The sequence below is a fragment of the Armigeres subalbatus genome, chromosome 2 (assembly GCF_024139115.2).
Source record: "Armigeres subalbatus isolate Guangzhou_Male chromosome 2, GZ_Asu_2, whole genome shotgun sequence".
Lineage (NCBI taxonomy): Eukaryota > Metazoa > Arthropoda > Insecta > Diptera > Culicidae > Armigeres > Armigeres subalbatus.
In genome coordinates, this window is record NC_085140.1 from 451,255,022 (window position 1) to 451,265,609 (window position 10,588).

Here is a 10,588-nt window from a genome sequence, read left to right on the forward strand (position 1 = left end):
ACCATCAAGAGATGCTGCGCCTAGCTCCTCTTCCGTTGGGAGTGCCACTTCCACCTGCTGCGCGTATCCTTGGGCTAGTCTACCGTCTTGTAGACGCCCAATGTTAAGTTGCGGCGTTTGACTTCGACGCGTGTGGTACACCGTCGAAAGTTTTGAGCGCAGGCATACTGCAACGAGGTTCAATATTCGCATTGCGGTAAGTGCGGACGTTCGTGATGTCGGAGAAGAATTTACCGTCGATTAGAACGTGGTCGATTTGGTTTTCCATTTATTGGTTAGGTGATCTCCATGTGGCCTTGTGGATATTTTTGCGGGGAAAGAAGGTGCTTCGGACTACCATTCCGAGGGAGGCTGCGAAGTTTATGCATCGTTGGCCGTTATCATTCGATACGGTGACTATCCGGTCCGATGACCGGTCTATACATTTTCTCCCTTCCTACCTGAGCGTTCATGTCGCCGATGATGATTTTGACGTCCCGCAGTGGGCATCCATCGTATGTCTGCTCCAGATGTGCGTAGAACTCTTTTTTCTCGTCGCCGGGTCTACCTTTGTGTGGGCAGTGCACGTTGATGATGCTATAGTTGAAGAAACGGCATTTTATCCTCAGCTTGCACATCCTTGCGTTGATTGGCTGCCACCCAATAACGCGTTGGCGCATCTTACCCAGCACTATGAAGCCGGTTTCCAGCTCGTTGGTGGTGCCACAGCTTTGGTAGAAGGTAGCCGCTTGGTAGCCCACTTTTCCACACTTTCTGTCCTGTCCAGCAAATCTCCTGCAGCGCCACGATTTCGAAGTTGCGGGGATGTAATTCATCGTAGATCATCCATCCTAGCGACTAGCAGTTCCATGTTCCAAGCTTCCTCCAATCGTGATCCTTTATTCGTTGTCTAGGTCTTTGCCGATTATATCGAGTCGTATTATCTTCTATGTTGTTAGAAATGGTTGTTTTTAAAGGCGGCTTATCGGGCCTGCGCAAACCTCCTGTCCCGTCGGAGGGCCGTCGTGTCCGGTCTGTGAGGTGTCCAACCTGACACCAGGACGTGGGTTTGTGCGCTTTGAGCGGCCCACGGTCGCCCACAACTCGCCGATAGCCTGGGGAGGGATCGTTAAGCCCCTGGACATAGTCACTGCTGCCCGCTGAAATCTGAAATCCCCATACAAACATCAAATCAAATGCGCCCGTGCCCCGTGGAATTCGAGACGAGCCAGACTTGAGCTGAAAGTCTCGTTAATAAAGACGAAAAAAATCTTTTTGCAACAAGTTGCTCAAACTACTATTGTAGCCATTCGTATCTAAGACACGAGATACAAAATCGTGAAAAAGAACAACTTCCATAGCATATTAGAAGAAACCACTGCATGCATTCTATTCCTTGTAAGATTCTGCGTTTTTTCAGACTAAGGCCAGAAGTAGCCCATTCAGTGCATAAAAGTCTTCTCCATTCAGCTCGGTCCATGGTTGCACGTCGCCAACCACGCAGTCTGTGGAGGGTCCGCAAATCGTCCTCCACTTGATCGATCCACCTTGCTCGCTGTGCACTTCGCCTTCTTGTTCCCGTCGGATCGTCGTCGAGAACCACGTTCACCGGATTACTGTCCGACATTCTGGCTATGTGCCCGACCCACCACAGTCTTCCAATTTTCGGGGAAGGGTCGTTTGGCCGAAACCCATTCGGCCGAATATACCATTTAACCGAACAAACCATTAGGCTGAAAGTCATTTGGCTGAAATGGTCGTTTGGCCGAAAGGGTGATTTGGCCGAAAGGGTCATTTGGCCGAAAGGGTCATTAGGCCAGAAGGATCATTAGGCCGAAAGGGTCATTAGGCTGAAACGGTCATTAGGCCGAATAGGAGATTTGGTCGAATTCGACATTTGGCCGAATAAGTCATCTAAAAAGTGAGAAATTAGGAGTAAAAAGAGAGACGTTCCCATTCTCATTCCTCAATTCTCACTTCTCACTGTTAAAAATGAGGAGCGCGAAGTGAGTAGTAAGACGTCTCAGTACCCAAAAAACAATTTGAGCTGAATAAGCTAGTTTTCCAGCTGAAGAAGACTATTTTTGGTTGAATAAGCGCTCTGTGAACTCCTAATGTTTGTTGGGTACTCACTTCGCGCTTCTCACTTTTTACAGCGAAAAGTGATAAATGAGGAGTGATAAGTGAGACGTCTTATTTCTCACTCCTCATTTCTCACCTCACTGTGAAAAGTTAGTAGTGCGAAGTGGGTAGTGAGACTGTAACCGTTCGGTTTCATGTGATTGACTTGCGGCTCCACCGCAAGATTTCCTTTCTTGTCCCACCCTATCCATCCAAACCGACAGCATTCAATGAGAGTGCAATCGCTCACTTGTTTTGACAAGTAGATAATTCATACACCATTTCCATCCGTTCCATATCAATGCACGTTCATGCAAACGGTGACACAAATAGCGAAACAAATGAAAATGTCCAAAAGATTTGACAAACAGAGGTCACTACTAGTTTTGATCAGAACATACATACAAAGGTCGGAGAATATGAAATGTCAAACTTCGTATTTTGGACGAAGTTTGAGCTCCATCTTAACACTCGTTTTATAATAAATACCTCAGCCAAAGGCAATGAAGATTCTCTTTTCTGTCGTAACCTCCGAGGAAATCGTAGTGCGCGTCGTGTATTAATTGTTAAAAATTGTCACAAAATTGTGTGTTTTAAAAGCTTTGTACCTTATTCTAAGTGGAAATTGTGTCCTTAATACTAATAGTACGGTGAAAATAGTACGGCAAAACAAACTACAAAACTATAGTACGGTTAGAGAAGTTAATTGTAAACGTAAAATAACCTAACCTAAATTATAATTGTAATGTTTCTTATAGCCTATTATACATTTATGCCGTCTAAAAACTAAGAAAACACTACTGTGAAAGTTATGTGCAAGAAAATGGTAATTAAACTTAGTTTAGTCAGAAAGTGATAACAAAATCCGACTGTCACACGATAGGTGTAATAATACCACTTGGCAGGTCCACGAATGGGCCTTTTTCTTTTACTTACAAGCTACATCCACGACAGGCTCTTGGTGGCAATCCAAGAGGCCTAATCCTCACGCACGCTGATTTCAAGGTTATGTTACCTAGCTCGAGGACCTCATTCCGAGCGAAACTGCCATCCGGCATCTCCCACAAACGCCGGCAGAAGCACAGCGACAGAATACCTATTGTCTGAAGACGTGTATTGTTCAGACCGCTTCCCAAGCCATATCCGCCATCTTGAATCGGCCATTCCGCCGATGTAGCAAGCTGTCCCACATGCCGACCCTTCCCATCGCCGACAGCTTACGGCCATCATCAATCTCAACCGAAAGCGGCCTGTCGCCGCTTGTTCCACATCATCAAGCTCGTCAAGATGTCGACGTGGCCCGTCTCCGCCAGTGCCGCAGCATTAAGCAGTGGCCACTTGCTGTTCAACGGAATCACCGAGGATCCGGATCCCGAGCATGACGATGCTCCAACCACGCAAGTACCCCTATCAAGTGTGACAGTGCTAGCATAGTGTAGGACCAGAAAAGTACATTAAAATTAGCCATAAGTTAAATTGAAATTCGTGTTCGACTATTCTTGACAAGTGCGCATTCCCTGAACAATAAGGTTAAAAGTTTATTTATTGTATTTTCGCTTTTCCGGGCTTGCAAAGAAGCCATCAAGCCTCGTCCTCAGTGTGTTCCATGAAAGCTAATTTTCCTTCAGGCTTTTGAGTGGTTTCTGAGTGTTAGACTTTAGATTTATGTTCATTCAGGATGACGTCACCTCGCTGGGCAGACATTTCGTTTTCCACTGTTCCCGGCATGAATGAACGTTTCATTGAGAGAGAGAATGGACGTGAAAGGAGTGTGCCAATTCATCCGACCCTGAATAATCCACCTTGTAGTGAGACCGAGTTAGTTTCAATGGCGCCCAACGTGGGGCCCGACTAAAAATGCATAACTCCCATAAGTTTCCATTCCCTCCGGGAAGGGGCGAGAAAACAGATTCCTGTTTTGTTGACGCCTTCGTTCTCCAAACGAAGAGAACACATAAGTTGCAAAGTCTTCTCGGAATCGGTGATCCGAAAATCCGAGGAGCCGATAATGATTCTAGAATTTCCAATTTCCGTTTTTTGAGTAGGTTTCGTCTTAGGTTTTTTTTCAATTGCATGATAATTATTTCTATTTAAGGCATGTACATCAAATCAATTACTTAGAATAACAAATTCGAAGCAACATGAGAATCAATGATATTAGGCATTTTATAATTTAGATCGAGATCAAGAAGAAGATCCCGCGGTTCGGAACGACGTAGACAGTGATCTCGGAGATCGACTGATTTTGTAACGGTTCGCGATAAAGCAGATTTTCTGCTGGACTGTAAGGAATTCGTGAGGATTTGCAGTCGTTCGAGATTACGTTTGAAGCGCGAATAGAACCTCACTCCATACCGATGGAATAAGTACACAATCTAACAAATTACGGGAACAAATAGCTTCACGACGAACTAACGCGGTTCCTCGCGACTTTCCGTCTCTGCAGAACGGGAAGTCATTCGGAAATTCCAATCGTGTCCGTGGCTAGGATGATCATAAACGTCGCGAAAAGTTCAGTAAATTGTGCCGACTCAATCGCAGAGTCAAGCAACATTGTACTCCTACATCAATTAAATACGCGTAACCGGTAAATAGAAACCCAAAAGTCCCATGACCAATTAAAAGTCAATTTTCTTCGATTCCCGACCAACAGGGAAGAAACGAAGGTTACAATAAGTCTTTCTGTTGAGGAATAATTTCTTCATAAAAAAAAACAGACAAGCAAAACACCCATTTAATCATTCAATTTGCTCCTGAAATATACAGCGAGATATAATAATGAATTATATTCTGCTCGGGTCTTCCAGAGAACCTGAGGGTATTTAAGAACGGCCAGTCCGTTATGCAGATGAAGACGTGCAACTCCTCCGAAGTCAGGAAGTACGCTCTATTGGTAGTCTCGCGGGACCAGTTCGAGACAAGCGAACTGGCGAATCCATACATCCCGTCGAGCTACATACGCGGACACATCGATGTCCCAAACCTGGAATCAGGATTCAATCAATAATTCAGTCTTCAACTCAGTCGTAATGATTAGTTGATTACTTACCATTCATAAAAGGTCCGGACCGATTTCCATGAAATCCTATTCAATGAAAATGAAGTCGCATTATTAGGAAAGCATCGAATACAACTTAATCGATTTTTGTTTACAGAAACTATTCTCACCTGGCAAACTCGAGATTCTCGGCGTAAGAGTTTGGTTCCCATCTCCGCGGATTCACGAACAGCTAGGGAAATAAGACCGGAAAATGATGTCGAATCGCGGTATTCAGTGCACCCCCGGGAAACGTTCTCTCCGCGGATACTTTTTTCGACCGTTTTAGCCATCGACCGCGATAAATTTCGTATCAAAAACGCTACAATTCATGGCTTCGCGAACCATCGAATTCGTCGTCGCGTTGTAAACATAAACAACGATAATCTTTTGACATTTCTCAACACAAAGAGTGTTGAAGTTCATTCACTGCGAGTACCATTGCTTCGTCAACTGAGTGACGAAGGTTAATAGGGTGCTCCAGAGAAAAACCAATTCATAATTTTGATTCACCACAATCTGAAAAAGATCATGGTTGAAGATAATGATTATAATTATGAGATTGATTCAAAATGAAATGCTTCCTTTTTGAAAGGAGGAACGATGGGGTAATGTAACCGTTCGGTTTCATGTGATTGACTTGCGGCTCCACCGCAAGATTTCCTTTCTTGTCCCACCCTATCCATCCAAACTGACAGCCTTTAATGAGAGTGCAATCGCTCACTTGTTTTGACAAGTAGATAATTCATCCACCATTTCCATCCGTTCCATATCAATGCACGTTCATGCAAACGGTGACACAACAGCGAAACAAATGAAAATGTCCAAAAGATTTGATAAACAGAGGTCACTACTAGTTTCGATCAGAACATACATGCAAAGGTCGGAGAAATATGAAATGTCAAACTTCGTATTTTGGACGAAGTTTGAGCTCCATCTTAACACTCGTTTATAATAAATACCTCAGCCAAAGGCAATGAAGATTCTCTTTTCTGTCGTAACCTCCGAGGAAATCGTAGTGCGCGTCGTGTATTAATTGTTAAAATTGTCACAAAATTGTGTGTTTTAAAAGCTTTGTACCTTATTCTAAGTGGAAATTGTGTCCTTAATACTAATAGTACGGTGAAAATAGTACGGCAAAACAAACTACAAAACTATAGTACGGTTAGAGAAGTTAATTGTAAACGTAAAATAACCTAACCTAAATTATAATTGTAATGTTTCTTATAGCCTATTATACATTTATGCCGTCTAAAAACTAAGAAAACACTACTGTGAAAGTTATGTGCAAGAAAATGGTAATTAAACTTAGTTTAGTCAGAAAGTGATAACAAAATCCGACTGTCACACGATAGGTGTAATAATACCACTTGGCAGGTCCACGAATGGGCCTTTTCTTTTACTTACAAGCTACATCCACGACAGGCTCTTGGTGGCAATCCAAGAGGCCTAATCCTCACGCACGCTGATTTCAAGGTTATGTTACCTAGCTCGAGGACCTCATTCCGAGCGAAACTGCCATCCGGCATCTCCCACAAACGCCGGCAGAAGCACAGCGACAGAATACCTATTGTCTGAAGACGTGTATTGTTCAGACCGCTTCCCAAGCCATATCCGCCATCTTGAATCGGCCATTCCGCCGATGTAGCAAGCTGTCCCACATGCCGACCCTTCCCATCGCCGACAGCTTACGGCCATCATCAATCTCAACCGAAAGCGGCCCGTCGCCGCTTGTTCCACATCATCAAGCTCGTCAAGATGTCGACGTGGCCCGTCTCCGCCAGTGCCGCAGCATTAAGCAGTGGCCACTTGCTGTTCAACGGAATCACCGAGGATCCGGATCCTGAGCATGACGATGCTCCAACCACGCAAGTACCCCTATCAAGTGTGACAGTGCTAGCATAGTGTAGGACCAGAAAAGTACATTAAAATTAGCCATAAGTTAAATTGAAATTCGTGTTCGACTATTCTTGACAAGTGCGCATTCCCTGAACAATAAGGTTAAAAGTTTATTTATTGTATTTTCGCTTTTCCGGGCTTGCAAAGAAGCCATCAAGCCTCGTCCTCAGTGTGTTCCATGAAAGCTAATTTTCCTTCAGGCTTTTGAGTGGTTTCTGAGTGTTAGACTTTAGATTTATGTTCATTCAGGATGACGTCACCTCGCTGGGCAGACATTTCGTTTTCCACTGTTCCCGGCATGAATGAACGTTTCATTGAGAGAGAGAATGGACGTGAAAGGAGTGTGCCAATTCATCCGACCCTGAATAATCCACCTTGTAGTGAGACCGAGTTAGTTTCAAGACGTCTCACTACTCATTTCGCGCTTCTCACTTTTCACAGTGAGATGAGAAATGAGGAGTGAAAAGTGAGACGTCTCACTTCTCATTCCCAATTTCTCACTTTTCAAATGACCTTTTCGGCCTAAAGACCCTTTCGGCCAAATGACCTTTTCGGCCAAATGAATTTTTCGCCCTAATGACCCATTTCGCCTAATGACCCTTTCGATCAAACGACCCTTTCGGCCATATGAACTTTTCGACCTAATGACCCTTTTCGCCTAATGACCCTTTCGGCCAAACGACCCTTTCGGCCAAATGACTTTTAGCCAGATGGGTTTCAGCCTAATGGTTTGTTCGGCCAAATGGCTTTCAGCCGAATAGGTTTCGGCCAAACGACCCTTCCCCTTGGCCGAAAGGGTCATTTGGCTGAAAGGGTCATTAGGCCGAAAGGGTTATTTTGCCGAAAAGGTCCTTTGGCCGAAAGGGTTGTTTGGCCGAAAAGTTCATTTGGCCGAAAGGGTCATTTGTCCGAAAGGGTCATTTGGCCGAAAGGGTCATTTGTCCGAAAGGGTCGCTGGCCAGAAAGGTCATTTGGCCGAATTGGTCATTAGGCCGAATATGTCATTTGAAAAAAAAAGAAATGAGGAGTAAGAAGAGAGACGTTTCTATTGCCATTCCTCATTTCTCACTTCTCATTGTAAAAAAGGAGGAGCGAGAATGTAGTAATCGATAGATGATATAAACTACTAAACTACTTATAATATTACACTTATACATAAATCACAGTAGTCATTGACATTAGACATTTATAGGTGTGACATAACAGACAATATGTAAGATCATTCTGAATAAACCGTCAAACAAATAAGACGTGTATTACTTCTGCTCGCTACATATCAGAAGTGAGATGATCAACTCAAACGTCCCTGAACAGCTGTCAAATATTTCAATGTCGGAGGATTTCGGAAATATTTTTCCTCTTCCGGTAGTGGAAAACCAATCCGATTTGCAGATTTCAAGGTCTAGCGTTCGTTTTGAAAACATGACTGGAGAGCAAGCATCAAGATTTGTATGCCCATATTAAGCATATGCGGTATTTCGAAAAATTTCGTTTCAGGTGGTTCGAAACGAAATTCCGCGGAATTTCGCGAAATTTGAACATGGCGAAATCTAAATTCTTGATATCGTTTCGTTTCGTAAAATTACAAAAATTCCGCTAGAAAAAACTAGCTAATAACGAAATTTAACGAAATTCCGCGAAATTTCGAAACAAATTTAGACTTAAACCATACTGTCTCGTACGGTCGTGTATTATCAAAAATTTTGGCTGCGCCGCTGAACAAAATCATAAAGCTGTTTTCAAAACCTAATGTTATACAATTTTTTCTATTAACGCCTACTAATTAATCCCATTCTGAGTCGACAAATACGTATTTAGTTTTCTTCTATAAAACGTCTTCGGTGTTTTGTTAGAAATGTCCACCAGGAAACGAAAAATATCTTTAACTATTCTATCCCATTATTTTCCAAAAGTGGTCCGACCTAATATTTAAGATGTCAGGTTCAGAGTGTAAATGTAATCAGATGTGAATCAGATCAGTACAACTTTGTTAAAAAGGCAAAGTCGTGGCGCGGATTCCTGAGGACTGTGTAAAGTATTTTTAGAGCGTCTCTTTTTTATTAAAGGCCAACTTATAATCTTACAGCAATGAGTATCAAACTAATTTTTCTCTCCTAATCCTAAATTGACTGTAAGGGCATGACCGGCTCATACAGTCCATAGCAGCTGTTTCTTGCACTGAATTGATGTCGGTTGAGGATGAAAATTTGACAACAATTTTTGCATGCCTCATAGCATAGCATAGCATATGTGATTGTACAAATCGTGGGTGGCTATACAATGCTCAATTGAGCAATCTACTGTATATTGTCGCAAATTGGTACTTGGGATTAGTACCTTTTCCTATACAGTAGCAGTTGTATACCTGGCCACGTCCTTACAATCACGGAAGGAAGGGAAGGAATGTTAGTTCAACGTCTACTAGTGAAGATGCAGGGAACCCATACTACCTTCATAGATGTCTCGGGAAGGAAAATTTGTGTTAGTGGGAAAGGTGAATAGTAGGGAGCTCTATTCGACAATATAGAGCGTTTGTCAATAACAGTATATGCTGTAAAAATAATAAAATATATTCATCAATTTACTTACGAACCGTCCTAAGGAAAAGCAAAACACAAAATTTCGGTAAATCGCGCGATCGTTCTGCCGTCCGAAACAAGAGCCAACACGCATTGAACTAATTAACTTTATTACCGGCCGCGCAATGCAAAACACAAAATTTCGGCAAATCGCGCGATCGTTCTACCGTCCGAAACAAGAGCCAACTCGCACTACAACAATTTTTGCATGCCTCATACGCACAAATACATATACAAGGACAAACAGACAATAGCTTGATTCGTCGAGTTGATTGTATATATGACTATGGGTCTCCGAGCCTCCTTTAAAAAGATTGAATTTGGAAGGAAATTATATCCTTTTGTTACTAGTTTTTGTATGAGAAAGGAAAAAATATGTCTTCATACCTGACAAACTGCAGTCGTACGTGTTTCACATTTCTGAAACACAATCTGAAAGACATATTTTTGTGCATTTTAGAAAGGTGCAGAGGATTCGTCTAACGAGCAAATGTATGTTATTAACAATTCTCTATCTGCGTAGAATATACTCGTATATTCTGGTTTTGATTTAGCTCAATGCCATAAAACCACGCAGATAAATGAATACAAAGTATGCTTTAGCATAATCACATTGGTCTTAAATGAAATAAGGTTTTAAATAGAATTTGAATCAGAATACAAAAAATCCCACAATAACTATATTTGTATATACATTCTTACTGATATGAAACTGAACTGATATAAAATTGATCAAATTCGGGAGCACCCACTCCACGATGAATTCCTTTGAAAGCAGCACAAATGCTGGGGTATTGCCTTATCGTCAATGGTAAACGGGAACACGGCGATTTATCACAGACTGCTTCTTCTGTTACTCTAATTCTATTGGTCGCAAAGAAGTTATTTGACTTTGAGAAAATGAATGTAGAATTGCGTACATAATGTACATAATGTAATAAAAATTCCGCGGAAAAAAAATTAAAATTTCGTT

The 10,588-nt window shown here is 42.3% G+C and overlaps 2 long non-coding RNA genes across 2 annotated transcripts; both read left to right on the forward strand.

Moving 5' to 3' along the window:
* Window positions 1-2,530: 2,530 nt before the first annotated feature.
* LOC134218209 (uncharacterized) lies at window positions 2,531-3,582 on the forward strand. Its single transcript, XR_009981276.1, has 3 exons — window positions 2,531-2,792; window positions 2,859-2,926; window positions 3,006-3,582. It is a non-coding gene; the product is annotated as an uncharacterized LOC134218209 (long non-coding RNA).
* Window positions 3,583-6,161: 2,579 nt separating this feature from the next.
* On the forward strand, window positions 6,162-6,997 carry LOC134218210 (uncharacterized). Its single transcript, XR_009981277.1, has 3 exons — window positions 6,162-6,301; window positions 6,368-6,435; window positions 6,515-6,997. It is a non-coding gene; the product is annotated as an uncharacterized LOC134218210 (long non-coding RNA).
* The last annotated feature ends 3,591 nt before the right edge of the window (window positions 6,998-10,588 follow it).